Source organism: Antrostomus carolinensis, unplaced genomic scaffold, assembly GCF_000700745.2.
Source record: "Antrostomus carolinensis isolate BGI_N321 unplaced genomic scaffold, ASM70074v2 scaffold2979, whole genome shotgun sequence".
Lineage (NCBI taxonomy): Eukaryota > Metazoa > Chordata > Aves > Caprimulgiformes > Caprimulgidae > Antrostomus > Antrostomus carolinensis.
The window spans coordinates 201,105-219,263 of NW_010336323.1; positions in this window are offsets into that span (position 1 = coordinate 201,105).

Here is an 18,159-nt window from a genome sequence, read left to right on the forward strand (position 1 = left end):
GGGATTTGCAACATGAAAAGCAAGGAAACTGATGGGGTAGGTGATGGAGAGGCATAATTTTAAAAGTCAATGAAAGGTTCTGTTAAATCACAGTTAAATTATGCTGATATTCACCAAAGTCCTGTGGTAAAATGCTTTTTTCATGAAATATTGAGAGTCCTTTCTGCAGTGACAAATGAAGGTTCCCACAGTCCTGGGGGATTGAAGGAGCTGGAGATGAGCCCTTTTTTATATCATGTGAGCAAGACAACATGGTGTACCTTCAGACCACCATCTCATCATGCCCCAGAGCTCCTTTCAGGTGCACTGATCCTCAGGACAGGTTCAGAGAACACGCAGCACAGGTTCAAACTTCCCAGGATACATCCTCTCCCTTCTCACCTCTTGCTCCTGACAAATGTGGTCACAATGTTAATTCAGGTATCCACATGACTTGCCTTGAGGCTCTCCTAAAACCAGACCTGTTCCACTGCCCTTAGTCCTGCCCTTGCTCCACATTTTTGAGGGAAAGGGAAGCTCTCAGAGCCACCTTCCCCACACTCTGCAGGGTCTGCGTGGTGGTCCCGCCGTCCAGCTCTGTTTCCTCTGCACGCTACATGTGGTACTGAGTGATCTCCTGTTTCAGCCTGTGCCCCAGAACAGAGCCTTGCTCTGGCACCGAGCTTGTCAGCACAAGTAAAACATAAATAACCCTCCAGGCAAATCCCCTGTGGTCCTTCCAGTTCCTGCAGATCCATCAGCCTCGCAGTCCAGCACTGTGTCTGCACAGCAACTTACCCGTGTGAACGAAGTGCTATGTCAGAAACTGCCGTTAATGTAATTTTACCCTTAACAATATTGCTGCTCTGCACGGTACGAGATAAATCCATTGATTTTTACAAGTTGTGCCATGTCATCAGTAGAGATTGGTACATAAGCTTTCTCCTCCTTTTCTTGCAGAAAATAAATTCCTTTCACTGCAACTTCAGAAGTTTTGCACTCAGAAAACCGTTTTATCGATTTGGTAGATAAGGGAACAGAAGCAAAGAGAACTGAAGAGGGTCAGTGCAGCAGCACTGAGCACTGGCTCTCTGATCCGTGAAAAGGGGTGCAACTCCTGGCCCCAATGGCAACTACATGAGGGGGAAAGTACGTGAGGTGAGCAAGTGTCTCAACAGATAACACACAAATGCCTCTTCCTAATGTCTATGGATTCAGAACCCCATTGGGCTGGATTTTCTTCTCATTTACATCGGGATACAGCTTTCATAATAGGGCCTTCAGATTGCATGGGTTATGTTGAATTCAGTGAAATGATGTCAATTTGCATCCTCCATGACTTTGACGCCCTGTTCATGTCAAAGGGAATTCAGCGTTGGCATGAGCAAGGACGGACTCCAACCCTCTTACATGTAATCACATAATATCTGCTATCTGCTAAATGAAGTCTTATAGAAAATGGTTCAGCAGTGAAACTTAGATCACATCATTTTAATGCCTTTTTCTTTTCTCCTGTTAAAGCTTGTAAAAAGTAATCTCTGGCTTGTGAAGAATTGTTTTGCATTTTGGGACCTTAGGGAATTAGATGGGGCTAAGTAATTATCAGGAAACTGCCACGAGTTGAATAGAAATGGACTAAATGGGCACAAAGCTATACAATGAATTAAGATAAGGAAACTAAAATTCAGGAAACGACTAAAAGAGATAGTCTAACCTTTCTGTGGGCTTTAGCCCATTCTGAATTTATTTGAATAGATATTTTAAAGCCTGTTTAAAACTGTCTGCTCAGAAGTGCCAAACCTTTGTACATCAATGCTACCTTTGACCCAAGGGGGAAGAAACTTGCCTCAGCTCAGATCTTTTCAAATATTTATAGACATATTTTCCATTTTGACCTTAATTTGAAATTCACATTTATTTCTCATAAAATTCCAACATTGCCATTGTTGGCCAAATCTACTGATATACTTAGAGAAATGGGAAGGAATAAAGATCGAGACAAGAATCAAAATTTGGAAGGAAATTTTGGCTTCATGTGAAGGGATGAGCAGAGGCAAAGTCCTTTGGAATAATGAAAATGGCACAGTTAAGCACATGGATCCGCTCAAACCTGGCAGGGCACGAGCTCAAAGGGTGGAAGTCATCCAGGGGAAATTGAGGGACAGAATTAGCGCTGCCCCATAGGAGTGAGCACAGAGGGAAAAAAAAACTGCAGGGAAAGTGAAGAAAAACCACATCTAGAAAAACACAAGACAAATTCAGCACATAGAGGAACACAGTCTCTGAGCAGTCTCAAGAAGTCATATCCCCTCCTCAGCTTTATATTTAAAACAAAAAAAACCAGTATTTTTTCCTCTTCCAATTCGACCATTTATCATTCAGATTCAGACTGCGACTCCTGCACCCACCGCGCAGCCACCTCGCTGGCTCTGACCTGTCCCCAGGTGACAGCACAGAGAAGGAGGGCACCTTCCCCAGGTTCCTCTGATGCAAACAATAAATTACACACCATCAAAGTCCCACACATGGGGCACTGCAGGAAGTTAGTGGGGGTTAATGACTACATGGGTACAGAAGTACAGCACCACCGGTGATGCTGGTTACTCGACCTCTGGCGACACCAGATTGAGCACGGGGCCAGGAGATGAGAGAAACTAAAGCTAAAATTTTATGAATACAACTATCTGAAAAGTCATTACCAACAGATATAAAGACAGTTGCCTTCAGCAGTTCACACAAGCATTTATTACTACTTGTCACATCTTTTTTAATAAAAAAAAAAAAAAAGAAAGATTTTTTTACCCTCTTTATTTGAAGAGAGACAGAAGCTGTGCCCTTCAGGCAGACCACGTGGAGGAGTGTCCATCTCCACATCAAAATGCTGCAGTGACTTATTGCTATTGTCACTGCTCTTTTTCCAAGGTCCTGCACAGGCAGAGGCTGCTTGAGATCACATTGTCCCCACGAAAGACAACAGTGTGGGACTGGGGATGAATGGACAGGGAAACAGAAGGCCAGGAGGGAGAGACACTGTCATTGTCACCACCATGCCTGCCATTAACAGCACTTTTCATGCATGGATGTGTCCAGCCAGGCACAGCAGCTGAACAGTGCAATCTTCTCTAGAGCCTTACGTTGGTAGCATTGAAAGACCCCTGTACTGAAGTAAAGTGATCACCTTCACTAGCCCTTGTCAATAGTGTGCTACAGCTGAAATCTGCTCTTATGCCAAGGGCTAGCACACCACCACTTCTACACCTTGTTTCAGCCTGCTCGGAGATGTCCACATCCCATACAGCCTCCTCTGTACCCTTCCCACCACTGCCCACAGCTCTGGGGGCTTTCAGCTCCTTCACCACAGGCTTCTCAAGATGCAACTGGAATAAAGTCACAGAATCACACAATCATTAAGGTTGGAAAAGACCTCTAAGATCACTCAGTCCAACTGTCAACTCATCACCACCGTGCCCACAAATACTTTTACTCAAGGGCACAAGAAAGCTCACAGGGATTTAATTTTAAAGCAAGTTATTTGTAAAGAGAAACCATCTGTTCCCGAGGGTGAAATGTCAGGAGCAGAGCATAAAATGGCGACGGGGATTTTAATTCTTATTAAGTTCTGTAGTTTCATTACTTTTTGCATTGAATATTTATGCAGCAGTATAGCATTTAGCTGCTACATCCATCCACAGTTTCTTCTCAATGCTGCTCTAAACTTTCCAAATAATTCCCTTCGAGTTAAAGGTGAAACCTGAAAGAAAAAAACGACCCTAATTTCCTCCAAAAAAATCTCAGCATATCTAACATTTCCTCTCACTCTCCATTTATGTCCACAGGTGTCACATGTGCCACTGATGAAGTGATCAAACTCTGATGCAGATTTAAGAATAAACAGTGATTTCCGTGCTCCTGGAGCAGCAGAACTGATGCAACAGAGCCCAGCAAGGAGGTGTGTGTCATCCTCACAGTCACACTTTAATAATGTGCTTAAGAGAGAAATAATTCATTGATTAAATATAAACTAAGTATTTTTTGCTGTAATTAACCAGAGTGCATGTACCATAATGACAGTGAAAAACAAAAATGAGATTATGGTACTGCTTAAATACTTTCTTCTAGTTTGTTTTATCAATTATACAAGCACAGTACATGATCTTACAAGTTATTGTGATTGCACTTATTAAAATTCACATCAATGTTAATTTTAGAAAAGACTGAAAGGGATTAAAGTAGTTAATTCTTTTGCTTTCTAAAAATAACTGCCTTTCCAACAGAAACTACCACCCCCCCAAAAAAAAAAATCTCTAAGATTCAAGATAACATTTCTGTCTTGCAGAGTTATGTTCCTATTTTTGCATCAAAAGCCAGTGTCTACCACTTGATTTTTACAGTCCAACAGAGAGTAAATTTGCTTAGAGATAGCATGACAGGCGAGGCTGAAATTTAAGAGCTTTACGACACATTTTTACTGGGCGATTCCACTTTTATCACGCTGGCGTTTTCCTAAGATGCTGTTACAATTACCCATCGCTCTTCCTTCAGTTTTCACTGGGGCAAATCCCAGAGAATTAGCAACTTTATATTGCCCTTGTCACCACGAGAGACATGCCACATACCCACGAGATGGAAATTTATAGTGTCACCAGCAGCATCTCAAAAAAATAAATAAAAAAATAAAAATAGACAGGCTTTATTGTTGCCTCCATCAGGAAGGGCTCATGGTCACAGGAGCATAAAGATAACGGGGGAAGACTAACGACAGAGAGGTCAACGCTGGCTTGTGAAGGTGTATCCTGCTGTTCTTGCCATGATCCCAACACTAGAGCTCAAATCTCTGCCCTTCAGTAGAATCACCCGCAGCCCCAGCACTGTCCCACCAGCACAGGGCAGGATCAGGCCCTGTACTTCCATCATTGCTGCATGAGGTCTAACACTATAAAGTCTCATCCTGCTTTAACTTTGAGACGCCAACGCGCATCCAGGATAGCTGCAAGGAATCTTCCCGTTTCAAGGGAGAAATGTGCCATTGTTTCTGATTTTCTAACAAAGAAGACAAGTCTCCTTGCAAAGATCTCTGAAGGGGATGGGACATTTTCCAGTCCCCACGCAGCACTTGCCAGCAGCTTCTCCAGGGTGATATGATATTTGGATTGGCTTCGGATCCCCCACATTTAACCCCCCGTGACAGGCGTCAACTTGATTAGAGGGGCTGTATGTGCATGTGTGCTTAGAGGGGGCTTTGAATTAAAACTGTAAGAAAACATGGGCCAGGAGAGAGGTTTTTATTGGAGTCAGCTATTCTCTTCTGTGTGTGCACACCTGATCTGGGGGGAGGAGGAGCTGGCTGTTGTTTTAAGTCTCCCTTTTCTTTTGTGCTGTGTCTGGGCAGGACCCATATGTCTGGAATGCACCTTAAAACAGCCTTATCTCCAGAACCGATCATTACATGGCAGGTGGTGGAGCCTACTTTATTTTCTCATTTCTCTTCTTTTTCTTCACCTCCCTCTAACTTCCCCCTCCACCCCAGGGTAGGAATTTCTGAACCTCAACCAGTAAACGTCGCATGGCTCACACACCTGGAATCTGCTCCTCTCCATCACTGCCCCGACCCAGAAAAAGAAAAATGGGAGGAAGAACATGAAAAGCCATGACAGAAAGACCAAAGGCTACTCTGGAAGATGAATGCCTGTAATACTTCAAACTTGCACAGAAATTTAAAAATTAATGTTAACTTGTCTTCCTATTTAGTTGCCCTAATCCACAATAAAGACAAATTGTTTCCCCTTCTAAAAATCAGCAGAGGCTTCAGTAACACTCCAGAAATGGTGGCACTCAGCTGGAGAGACAACCTGGCAACACTCCATACCCACTGAGCATTTTGTACCCACTGTCCCAGCAAGTGCTGCCCATGGAGAGCTGCTGAACACCCCAGGGGTACAGCTCCTTGTACCAGCAAGTTCTGTCCACACCCTGAGCCAACCAAGCCCATCAGGCTTAAGTAGGACAATACAATTTTATACCTGAACAAGAGAGCATGTACAGTGACCTTCCACCTGCTCAAAGCGCCCTGGAAAGTCTGACACTATCATCCTTCTAAAGTATGAAGGTGTCTAGGTTCAGGGGTTTGTAACTCATAGAATCACAGAATAGTTTGGGCTGGAAGGGACCTTAAAGATCATCCAGTCCCAACCCCCCTGCCATGAGCAAGGGCTGGTTTCGGATCATTTACACACTCAGTGTAAACAGTGTGTTTCTGTCCCACAGCTGTGGTTTTCACATTTTCATTCCAGCAGAGCCCAGTGTTCAGCTGCTTCATTTACTGCCGCACAAATGTGCATGCCTGGAATGAACAGGAGCGAGAGCTGCAAAGCCGGGGCTAGTCCGGCTGTTAAGAACTTTCCTGATCTAATTGGGGTGCAGGATGGGCATTTGAATGCGACATCCACCAGCATACAATAGGCCAACACTAACTGTGCCACATCTTGGTTGAATTAACTGTGAAAGTGATGCCACGATTAGTTTCTTGTCTCTGCCAAATTTGCCACAGGGAGCTGATAAGCCAAAGAAAATCTGCTGAAGTCACTGCTAGTTACTGTTTGGTTATTTTCTGTTTTGAACTTTGCTGGTTGCACACCTGGATTTTGAGGCAGCTGAGCGTTTCTGTAAAGACAGCCCCATAGCACCAGGAAGGCAGGAGCCAGCCCCAGTCCCAGCACCTTCCCTCGAACCCAGCAGCTCCTGGGGTGGATTTAGGCAGAGGACAGCCCGGCCTTGTTGTAACTTGTGCAGCAACGCACCAGCATGGAAAAGCCTAAGGATCAGAAGTATGCAAAAAGGCTGCAACTCTATCACCTTTGCTCTGCCATCCCTGAAAACATAGCCCACAGTTATACTTTCTGTGCTGGAAAACCCCAGAAACCACAGAGCACGAGTAGCAGCGGAGCTGGAGGTTCTGGTTTAATTAAAGTCAGGTTTTATCACTGATAGACCAATCTGGGCTGGACAGCCTTTGCCCCTGTCTACTTTTTTTTTTTTAGCAGAATGGCATCAGACCTATTTTTTTTCAACATAGTTTAAAGAAAATCATGTTTAATTTTAAAGGGTTAAGAAATAAAACAATCTGCACAAATCCTTCCACTGTGTCACGTTTGTCTCCTTCCCCCAAAAAGCTGGAAGAAGACAGACCAAGGTGATGAAAACATACACCCAAACACGGGAGAAACTCAGTGTTATCTCAATTATCTCAATTTACACGCATGTAAGAGGAAAGGGAACCAGGCTCTCGAGTGACCTACACCCAGACAGCACCCGACAGTGCTGGCATTTGTCCTTGTTTGCCTCAAGAGGTGAATAAATCCATCCTCCATCAGCAGAATCTGCTGTGGGAGAAGGAAAATCCCTGCCCCGGGGATGCACATCGCTGCTCTGACACCAAGAGCATGGGAGGGAAAGGGAGGGAAAGCTCAGGAGAGCCACGTGTGCCCAAGTCCAGCCTTTCTTATTTTTCTATTTTATATTTCCTACTATTAACAGGATGATTACTTTAACATATTTCCTATCAATTCAGTTTTGGAGCTGGAAAGGCTGTACGTGTGCTGAGCATCTCACAACATCCCAACCTAAACCAACCCACAGATCTTGGGGGGCATCTACCTCCAGGTAGGCAGATGTCGACTACCTGAAAGTGTCATTCTCCAGAAATCCATATTACACACATTACAGGACAGTATATAAATGTGCTGCTTCCAAAGCCTCCTGAACTCCGCTGGTTTAATTGTCTTGCTTGTTTACTTTTGAAAAAAAATTCTGGCTCATAAAGTTACCTCAGGTCTGAGTTTGAAATGATCTCAGGAATAAATAAATAAATCAATATAAGAAGCTAAACATACAGAGGCAATTGGCTTTGTTTGATTCTTCAAACTTGGAACAATTTAGAGGCAGGAAATCTACATAAATTATTTGAATTAAATTAATACTCAGCAAATCCCTGGAATTTAACCTTTGTCTTGTTTTCTGGGGCTAGAGATACAGCCTATTTACTTTTGTGCTAAAGAATAGATTGTGTAATTTTAACCAAAGCTGTTCCCAGTATAATTTGATGGCTTCAAAAGGTTTGCAAATTAATTTCAACATCACTGAACTGATTTTGTACTAAAATCAAATAGAATCCTGTAAAAATTTCTGGACAAGATTTCAGAAATCAAATTAATTTTTTCAAATTATTTAAATCATTGGAAAACAACATTTTTTTTGAAATGTTCTTTGCTGTTCTTTGGATAACCCCTGGGAAGCAGTGAGTGTTTTTCACTCCCTGGATCAGCCCTGCCTGACAGCAACAAGGATGTGGGACCAGCTGTGCAAGCAGCCCAGACATTAAAGAACATACCCCACCAATATCTTCACATTCCAGGTGTGCTGCTGCTCCGAGACCCTCCGTGACTGTCCACAGCCACGTCCCACAGTGGGGATATAAAGCACATAAATACCAGGGGATGTTACAGCCAGAGCAACATCAGCTAAACCATGAGACTGTCCTACCCAGGGCTCCCTCTGATTTTGCTGCAGGTTTAGCACTTTACTGCCAATGAAAGGGAAGAAAAAAAAAATTTATAAAAATACAAACTTCATCTATCCAGCAAAAGCGAGTGGTGGTGAGCAGCCGTGTGTGCCTGTGCACGCTCTCCTGTGCACACAGCCAGTGGCCACAGAAATATTTCTTTCTCCCCTGCACATCCCTGTCCTTGTTTCTTTTTGAGCACTTACACTAAAGGCACTAATTGTTTGTCATGGGGCAGACCCTCAGCTCTCAGAATGCCAGTAACCTGGGTGAAAGCTGTGGACCTGGACCACCTGTGCCCAAACCTGTGCCTCTCCTCTCTTACATTGTACATTCAAGAACACAATCTATTCCTTACACCTGACTGCACCACAGCCACACATCCACTAACACTGGGCATCAGTTTCCACCCAGCAGTGGTAACAAAGCCATGTTTGTGCTGCACGTGCAGAGTCTTTGGGGATTTTTTTACTTAGCTTTATTGTTAACATCTGAAATGCAAGAAAATAAATTCAAATCAGGGAAATGCAATAATCTCTGAGCCGGCTGTTCATCAGCTCATCACCCATTAAAGAGCAAAGTCCTTTATTAAAAAGGACATATCTTATTAAAAAGATATGAAACAAAAGTGATTTTTAATTTTATTGGGGAGACAGAGTCATTGCCAGAGACAGCCCGTGGCTACACGCGATGATCAAGTCAAGAGGGAGGGCAGTGAAGCACTAACACAAATATGAAGCTAATAACTTTTTTACTCTTAGGGAAAGTGCTGTTCAATTTCTGGTGCTCCAGGCATGTGCAGCTTGAGCAAAAATTTAGAGAAATTACATCCACCTGCTTCCATTTCTTACATCCCAGGCCAGATCTTCAGCCAGCGTAAATCAGTTTATCTCCGTGCAGCCAGGCAGATTTATGCCAGCTGAAGATGTAGCCCCTGGTCTTGCTCTTCAGAATAAGGAGTTTTAAAATACAAATGAGCACGAACCCCCTTAGAACGTCCTCCAGTCGCAGAACTCAGAAGGAAAAACAGAGCTCTCGGACTAAAATACTGGTCTGGTTTTGGTTAGTGGGATTTGATGTATTGATTTTTATTCCTTCACTCACACCTATGGGACCAATGTTTTATTTATGTATTTGGATGTACGCAAAACTAACAGAGATTGTTTCCCTCAGGTCTGTGTGTCTGCTCTTAACCTTGGGAACCTGCTTGGCTGCCCGCTACTTCCAAAGACACAGGCACATCCTGAAGGTTTTTGTACCTGGTATTCCTTACCCCTGCACACCAGCAACAGGAATAAATGAACAGAGACACGAATGTCCACAGCTCTTATACCCCTACCAGGCTTTTCTCACAACAGACAGAGAGAAAAGGTGAGAGCACACCACTACTCCTCAACAACTCGCATGATACACCTACCAGAGTCACCAGAGAGGAAACAAGGAGCCATGGGCAGAGAGCAGACCCTAAGGAAGAGTTGTTTATCCGTAATTGTCACCAACACATCACATACACCCCGTGTCAGCGGGATCTGGGTGTAAGGAACATGCACACTGAGCTCTGCTCCTCCAGAACAGCCACCTGAGCCCAGGTAGCTGCCACCAACCACAGCTCCACCATCTCGGGATGCTCCTCAGCCAGCCCCAAAGCAGCCCAGCTCCCTGCACGCTCGTGTGCAGATAGAGCACCACACAGAGAATGAAAATACTGGAAATAACACCAACGTGGGATCCGGCGGGTCTGGTTTATTTTAGCTCTGCAGCAGGAGGGAATAGCAGCTTCTCAGAGCCAGTGGCTTTGCAAGTACAGACAAAGAACAGTTTGCATGTGATTGAGAAACCGAATATACCTGTAAGACAGTGACTGATGTCAGACAGCCCCGGCTGCTTGATGCCTCTGCTACAGTAATTCCAGAGCAATACATTGATGAAGCAAGTTGCTTCATGTTTGCTGCCTAAATAAAAAATGAATTAATGCAAAGTAGATGAGAGTTCAGCTGTGGTATCGAGTGCTGCTGGATGCCTGGTGAAGTACAGTCACTGCAAAGCACGAGCTGTGGACCTGCAGCACCTGCACGCAGATTTGTTTGAAAAGGGGAAGTTTTGTGAAATCAGTGGCAGATGCTCTAAAACTGCAACAAAGTGAAGGACCAGCCAAGGATCACTGCACGTCACCTTCGCATGCAGCAGGTCTTGAGTCATCAGCCTGGCTCAGGGGTGGGTGACAGACTGCCTGGTGCCAGGGCAGGAGGCACTGATATGGCACTAAGAGGTTTTTTTATCTGAGCCTGAGCAGACAGACAGGCAGACACCTCCTGATGCAAGAACATCACTTGCTCAAGTCAGATGAGATGAGCAGCAACGGAACCACTGCTTCCACCTGAGAGCTCACAGGTGACAGTGTGATCTGGGGAGGGTGCACAGCCAGGTCCTGCTCAAATATCCTCCTCAATCAGGTCTGAGCCTTTGCCAAAAGCCTGACAACCCTGAGCAGGGACCATGTCCCATCCTGGTCCCACCTCAACTCCCTTCAGCTTCAAAGATGCTACTTGACTTACTCCCAGCCAATGCCACATTCAGCCCTGAAAAGCCTCAGGGAGAGGCAGGGTATGGAAATACTTGCAGAGTTTCAGCTTGACTTTCTACTTCCTTGTTCTGGTAGAGATCTGGAATAACTCCCTCCAGATAAAGGAGCTTCAACGGGGCAGAGCAGTGTCAGACAAAACCCCGCAGCCGGGCTGGCCCTGGCACACAGAGAGGGGTGACTTGTGCTCATCCTGACAAACAGCCTCTCGCACTCACATCAGCGATTGTCTCTGACCTCAATTTTCCAAGAGGTGCCTTGAGGACACCCCTAAAGGCAGGTTGTCCCCAAGTGCCTGCTCCCCCGGTACACAAGCTCAGAGCAGGCAGGTGGGATGTTCCCAGTTTATCAGGATACAGCCCGACAGGCTGTTGGGAGCACAGCTGAGATGGAGCAGGAGCAAACCTTGCTCCAAAGTCCCAGGTTGTTCTTTAAGAGCCACATGGACAACCTTACATGGGAAAAGTAGCCAGAGGACACGAGACTTTCCATTTGTGGGGGAGTCTCCTGTGTCAGAGTCTTGCCTACAGAGCCCTCCTGAGAAAAACCACAGCTCCCATGGAGGGAGCACAGTTTGGGTGTGAATTCTCTTTACAGCTTTCAAGCTCAGCCCCCGGGTGCTCTGTCTCAGCTTCACAGGGGCAAAGGAAGAATTCTGCATTTTTTTCCTCAATGGGATGGAGGGGAGGGAGTCTTGTTTTTTTCCTGTGAACACTTACAATGTCTGTAAAATTACCTTCTGTCCATCCCAAGTCAAGATAAATCACTCGTACAGCAGTTAGTGCAGACTTTTTCCACTGTTCATGAAATGAAGTCAACCAAAAAAACCCAAAAAAACAGCTTTCTACCTGTGAAACAGCTTTCATTCTTGTCTGAATGAGACAGATTCCCTAAAGCAGCATCTATGTTGATATTTAACATTGGTTTACAAATCCAAAAATGCCCTCTCAGAAGGTGAAAATACAAGACAGCATCAGGAGAGCAAAGCTAACGCCTCTCTCAATATTAATAGAGCCACGACATACTGGGGTTCTGCATAAAGCCCCTAAATACCAGGTCTGCAAACAGGCAGAATGTAAAACATAGTCTCACATGGTGGGGATTTTGCTGAGAGTTAGAAATCTTCAATTTTTAAACAGGCAAAGGGATCCAAATCAAACCTGAGCTGCCTCTCTGCCTTTGTCTCATTATAACTGTCGTCATCAAAAATCCAGAGCAGAGATGTCACCTTAGACAGGAGAGCATGGGAATACACACTGCAACAGTAAATAATGCAAGAGCAGAATATTAGTACACAGCATCTGGTTTATGTCTTTTGCTCTTGTGATGCTGGAAGGTAATAACAGCCCATCATTTGCAAGTAGACTATCTTGCAGTTCTTTTTATTATTTTTTTTCCCAAGGTGCGGTCAAAGTTACTGAGGTAGACGTTGTTCATAGAATGAACGTACCCTGGAGCTATGCATCCCACACTGGAAGAGGCAGAGACAGAGGGAAATCTAAAAACAGGAGCCACAAGCCCCCCGAGATGGCAGCCAGCACATCATCCTTTGGCTGTTAACTCACACACACGAGCTGTCCCGGTCCAAAGTTCAGCAAAGCACTCCAAGACCTGTGCAACTTAAACCACCGTCTAAATAACTGCCCAGGTGAAAACACCACATTTTAACCAAAATAATTAAATTAGGGTTATTAGTGTTGGCTACATCTCAGTACCTGTGACTTCCAGTAAAGCTGAGGCATATATTTTAAATATTCCTCTGAACCCTTTCATCTCCTGCTCAACCAAAGCCACACGTATACAAATCCTCCTCTGTTCCCCCCAATCTACATAAAGATCAGAACATCAGCTATTATGCAGAATTATTAAAATTATCCATCTCTTATTTTAATAGACAGCTCTGAACAGAAAGGTGCAATGGTTCTCACAGGCAGGAAGAGGGGAGGGAGCCGCGGGGGCCCCTTTGCAGCCCCAACTTGTGAGCTCACCCCTGAGCCCCCCCAAGATCGCGCTGCCCGGGACCCCGCAGTGCGGCCTCCGGCTGGGAGTCACCTCTTCCCTGCATCCAGGGTTTGCATGGGGCCTCCCTTTGACTCAAGTTTCAAAGACACCCCCTCAAAGAAGGTGATTTTGCCTTTGGAGATGTCACTTGCAGACACCAACGTGGAAACGATGGGTTTTTTCCCTTCAACATCGCAAGCTGCGAGTTTCAGGCCACGTTCAACAGCTGCCAGTCTCGGTGTGCACGTTCCTAAAGGCTGCCAGTACTCGACTTGGTCAGAAGAATGAAGCCTCAAATTAAAAATTATTCATTTAAACACCATATAAAAGAATCTGGGTGTTACTTTAACACACCCAACTGAAGCCTGGGTCCACGCACGTGATTACACATTATCCACGGCAGCATCTGGATCACCCCAGCTTTTCAAAGCCATCACACATGGCACACCAACCCACCAAAACTCAGATACCAAGTCGTTTTCTTTGGATTCGAAGGGGCATTACCAGGCAGGGGAAGCTCACAGGCAGGGCTCGCTCACTGTTAGCCTAGAGAGCAGCACAGGACAAGTCGAGACAAGGCAAAGCTGAATAAGGCTGAAGAAAGGAGCGTTCCCAAAGGCGTGTCCTTGGCCCGGGCTGGAATCGCTGCTCAGATAAGCCAGCATGTACCTTCATGTCAGGGAAAGGGAAGGGCTCCAGTTACTCACAAACTGCCCTCTGAGCTGCAGACAAAAGGCCAGGAATGAGATGACAAAGCCTTGCAGCTGGGCAGGCTGGAGCAGGTCCCAGGAGCTGCTTACAGGAAGGTCTGTCTCTGACCCACCAGGAAGCGAGCACAGGGGACACGTGTCCCACAGAGCCAGCCTGGCAGGGAGCAGATGATGGGGATGGGCACCAAGGTCACGACAAAGGGATTAAAGAGGGGAGCAGGTCAAACCAGGACCTGTGTTGCTGAGTCTGTCCTCAAGCCCATCACTCCTCCAAGGATCCCTCTTAATTGCTCATGTGAAATGCTGGGAGAGACTTTTCCCCCCAGCACAGTCATAAGCAGATACACAATCAACCACTGCAGAACCTGTAAAGAGTTGTTTCCTATGTCTAGTCAGTAAAAATGCAAGAAGAACCCAAAACAGAAAACACATTTCTCAGTATTTGTCAGCTTTACTCAAGTCATTAAAAAAATCACTTTGCTCCATCCTGACTTCTTAATATCACTAATAAGTGGATTTAGAAAAAAAAACAATCAGAAAAGGCTAGAACATTAGGAAAAAGCCTCCAGAAGGCAAGGATATTTATCCAAACTAAACTCAAGTTTTTCACTACTACGTTTTGAAACTCAGCTTTGTCAGCACTTGTAGTTTTATAAGGACAGAGTGAGAACAACTGCTGGCATTTTGGCGAACACGTACGTACTCAGAAGCAGCGATTGCACAATCCCAGTGCAGCACTGCATGCCATTTCACAAGAAACCTTCAGTTTCCCAGAAAACCATCAAGGTGGCACAAGAACTAAACACCACTGCTTTATCTAATAATTATTTCCTACAATCTGAGGGATAAACATTCTTTCCCCAGTGCAGGTAGGTTTTTGCTAAAGGCTGGAACACCCCTTTGTATAGAGCAGTAGAGCAAAGCTTACTATGTCCCCCCGAGTTTGTGCCTGACCAAGAGATTAATTGCAAGAACTGGGAGAAAACTGTATCTGCACATAATATCAGTCCTGCCAGTACTGCTCCCATCCGTGCCCTGAGTATGAAGATGGTAGAAATCAGACTCCACTGCTTCTGAACCCAGAAGATCAGCCTCACACATCACGATGCTCTGCTCGCTAACGCGCTGTCACACTCGGGCTTTAGCCTGCCAGCTGCAGAGCTGCCTTCACGCTGCCCTGTCTCCTGAATTGTGATATCCAATATTCCCTTCCTCCATTTGCACACTGGTAGAGCTTCCCAGGAACGGCCTCTTAGAGCCAGGTAACAGGAATGAAACTAAAACCCAACAACTTTTAGGAAAAGCCTTCTAAAAGAGAGGCAGGGCACTTCATTTAGGTGTAAAGGGTTAAGGTATTTATTTAGGCATTAAGGTATCAACTCCTTCTCAAGGGTGGGGGCTTTGTGTAATTTTTGGGCCCAAGCCTCTTATCCTAGTGAGTTTACAGCAATATAATTCACTTTTCTTCATCAGACATACAGGTGACTTACAGTTCGTGCAGATACAGATGTACACCCATCGTGCTTTCAAAGAGGTTTGGCTTTATGGCTTTCTGAGTTGAAAAAAATAGAAATTGTGCCTGTAGTCCCCAGATTCCTTGGAAAACAAGCTATCCTCTGTCCCTCCCACCTACAAGAGTTATCAGATTATTTTAAAAGCCTGTTATGGTGGAATGTAACTTTTTAGTGCTGCTCTAAACTACAGAGCAGAGGGAGGAATATTACCTCCATATTTTCCAGGAAATAGGTTTCTACGTAATTTAATTTTCCACTTTGTGTTATGTTTCTCTGTACATTTTTATAGTATAAAAAACACAGATCTCTATAGACATATATCTGCATCTGTGATTCAGTTATATCAGCTTCTTGATACATTCCTTCCTTGGTCCTGAACTTCTGCCATCAGTTATTTCACTTGGTTGGCAGCAAGATCCCAGCCTGGGAACAGGCAAACAGGGCTCTTAAAATGCACCTGTGTATGGAGAGACAGACACCTCCACAGACCAACAACTAAAACAATGCCAAATGCTTCTTTGTGAGCATTAAAAGGGCACCAAGGCATTAAAATTCACAGAGAAGTCAGAAAATTTATCTTTTTTTTTTTTACTTAAGAGTTCATTGCCTGTAAGGGTAGATGCCAAGACTTTTTCTTGCCTTTTTTTTTCCCCCTTCAAAAATAATACTGAAAAGTATACTCCTTAGCAGCACCCTGGTGGCTTTAGACCACATCCATCAGCTTAAAAGGTTTATTTTTAAATTACTGCTGCATTAATCTTGTCAGCAGGGTGATCCATTCTGCCTTCTTGCTATCAAACCAAGCGTGCAGACCCAAGTGTGCGCAGAGAGTTTTAATTCTGAAGTGACCTGTGACTGCAGAGTCTGCTTTGCCTCATGGCTCTGCAGCTTCCGGGTCTCAAACACTTGTCTCCACACAAGTATCTTTGTTCAATAAGGTTTAGATGGACTCTACAGCTGAAACTCACAGAGCAATGAGTCTGAGCTACCCCAGCCAAAATGCTCCATCACAATACTCTGTTGGTCTTATTAATTACCCAGCCATGGTCCGTGGAAGCTTTCACACACACGTACCTGTGGCATCGTGCTTAACACAGTCTGGCTTTTAGGGTTACAAAAAATACCAGCCAAGGAGTGACATGTTATTGCAGAACTTTAACAAAGGCAGAGAGAGATAAATTGCCAGCCAAAGCTTGCCTTTTATCTGATATCACTGTTTTTAAACCCAGATTTCAAGATCAAGCAAAAATTTAACAGCGTATAGTTACGTTTTAAAGTGGAAACACAAGAATTACTATAAATTTCAATTCTTGGCCTCTTGCAGACACAAAAAATGCAAATAACCTTCCAGTAATTAAAACACAGCCATTCTGTCTTATCTTCAAAGGCAGAGGAGAAAAGGGCTGCTACCTTTAGAGCCTTGGGATACTGTTTTACAATTAAGGTATGATCAATCTGTAATTATTTTGAGTCACCTCCTCCCTTCAAAGGTGCTCTGGAGCAGGACATGAGCCGACCCTGCCAGGCTTCAGCTTCGCTCCCTGCACAGATCTGCTGTCAGTGCAGCTATGTTGGCAGAGAGGGCAGTTTTTATACAGAAATTAAAATCACCAGCACATCACCTAATGACAGAAGGTATGTTGGCACAGAGGCGCCTCATTGTCTCCTCAAGGAGCCTGGTGTCCACATGAGCTCACTTCAGCAACACAATTGCATCCTGACACCCACACCATCAACAGCTTCAACACTTGGCACTTTTGCTAATGCTCAAATTTATGTCCTTTTTCAGTTGTTCCTGCCAAAAGTCACTTCCCCCCTCCACTCCCCTGACACAAACCTGCATCACATGGGCGCTGTTTGGGGGCTGTTATTTTTCTAGTTACTGAAACAGCAGAAAAGACCACCTTATCTACGTATAAAGGTTGTGCTTCCTTCTTTTTCCTGGTTTAACACACAGGATTTAGCTGGTCGACACTTCGTACCTCCCAGAACGTGTGAGTCAAACAGCAAAATGAAAACCACTGTGGAAGAAACAGCAAGGTTTCCAATTTTCTACTTTACTGGACAGGCAGAAAGATCCTTCCCAGTGTCTCGGTGCCCACAGGCATGCTCTTACACTCAGCCTCAGTTTGCCATCCCATAAACATTGGTGGGGAATACAGAGCTAACATGATGTGTCACCAACCTCTTTTATAAGCCCCAAGCACTGCGCTGAAACATGGATGTGGCCCCCGGAAGGAACAGTGCAGGAGAGCAGGTTACAGCTTGTTGGCTCTTTTCTGTGGTGTCTTAAGTGAATGGCACCTTCTGAAGCAATCAAGTGAAGCTGAGCACAAAAATACATACAAATAATTTTTCCTCAAAAACTTCCTTTTTTTAAGAAGCAAATATGTTCCTGCTGCAAAGCCAGACCTAAATCTCCAGGAAAATGGTTTTCTTCTTCTGCTTCTCTATTTTCTATCCTTTCGTTTGTCTGCTTATTTTTGAGGAGAACAATAGGAAAATGTCAAAACCAAACTTTGACTAAAAGGTTCTAATGTTTCAGGTTTTTTGGTTGCCTTTTTTTCCCCCCAGAAGTCATAAGTCATGACAGAATGAAGAGCCCAATGCCCCGTTATGCTGCTATTATTTATTTTCTCCCTCATTCAGTTTGAGAGGAGCTCTGCTGAACAAGGCAAGACTCCACCTCTGTGCAGGGAGCACAGACTCCATGAGTTCTCCTGCCCCAGCATCTGTGGGCACCTTTTTTTGTAACTTCCCTACTTTGGAAACACTACCCACTGTTTGTCACATGCTTGGACTTCACTCAGAGCAGCT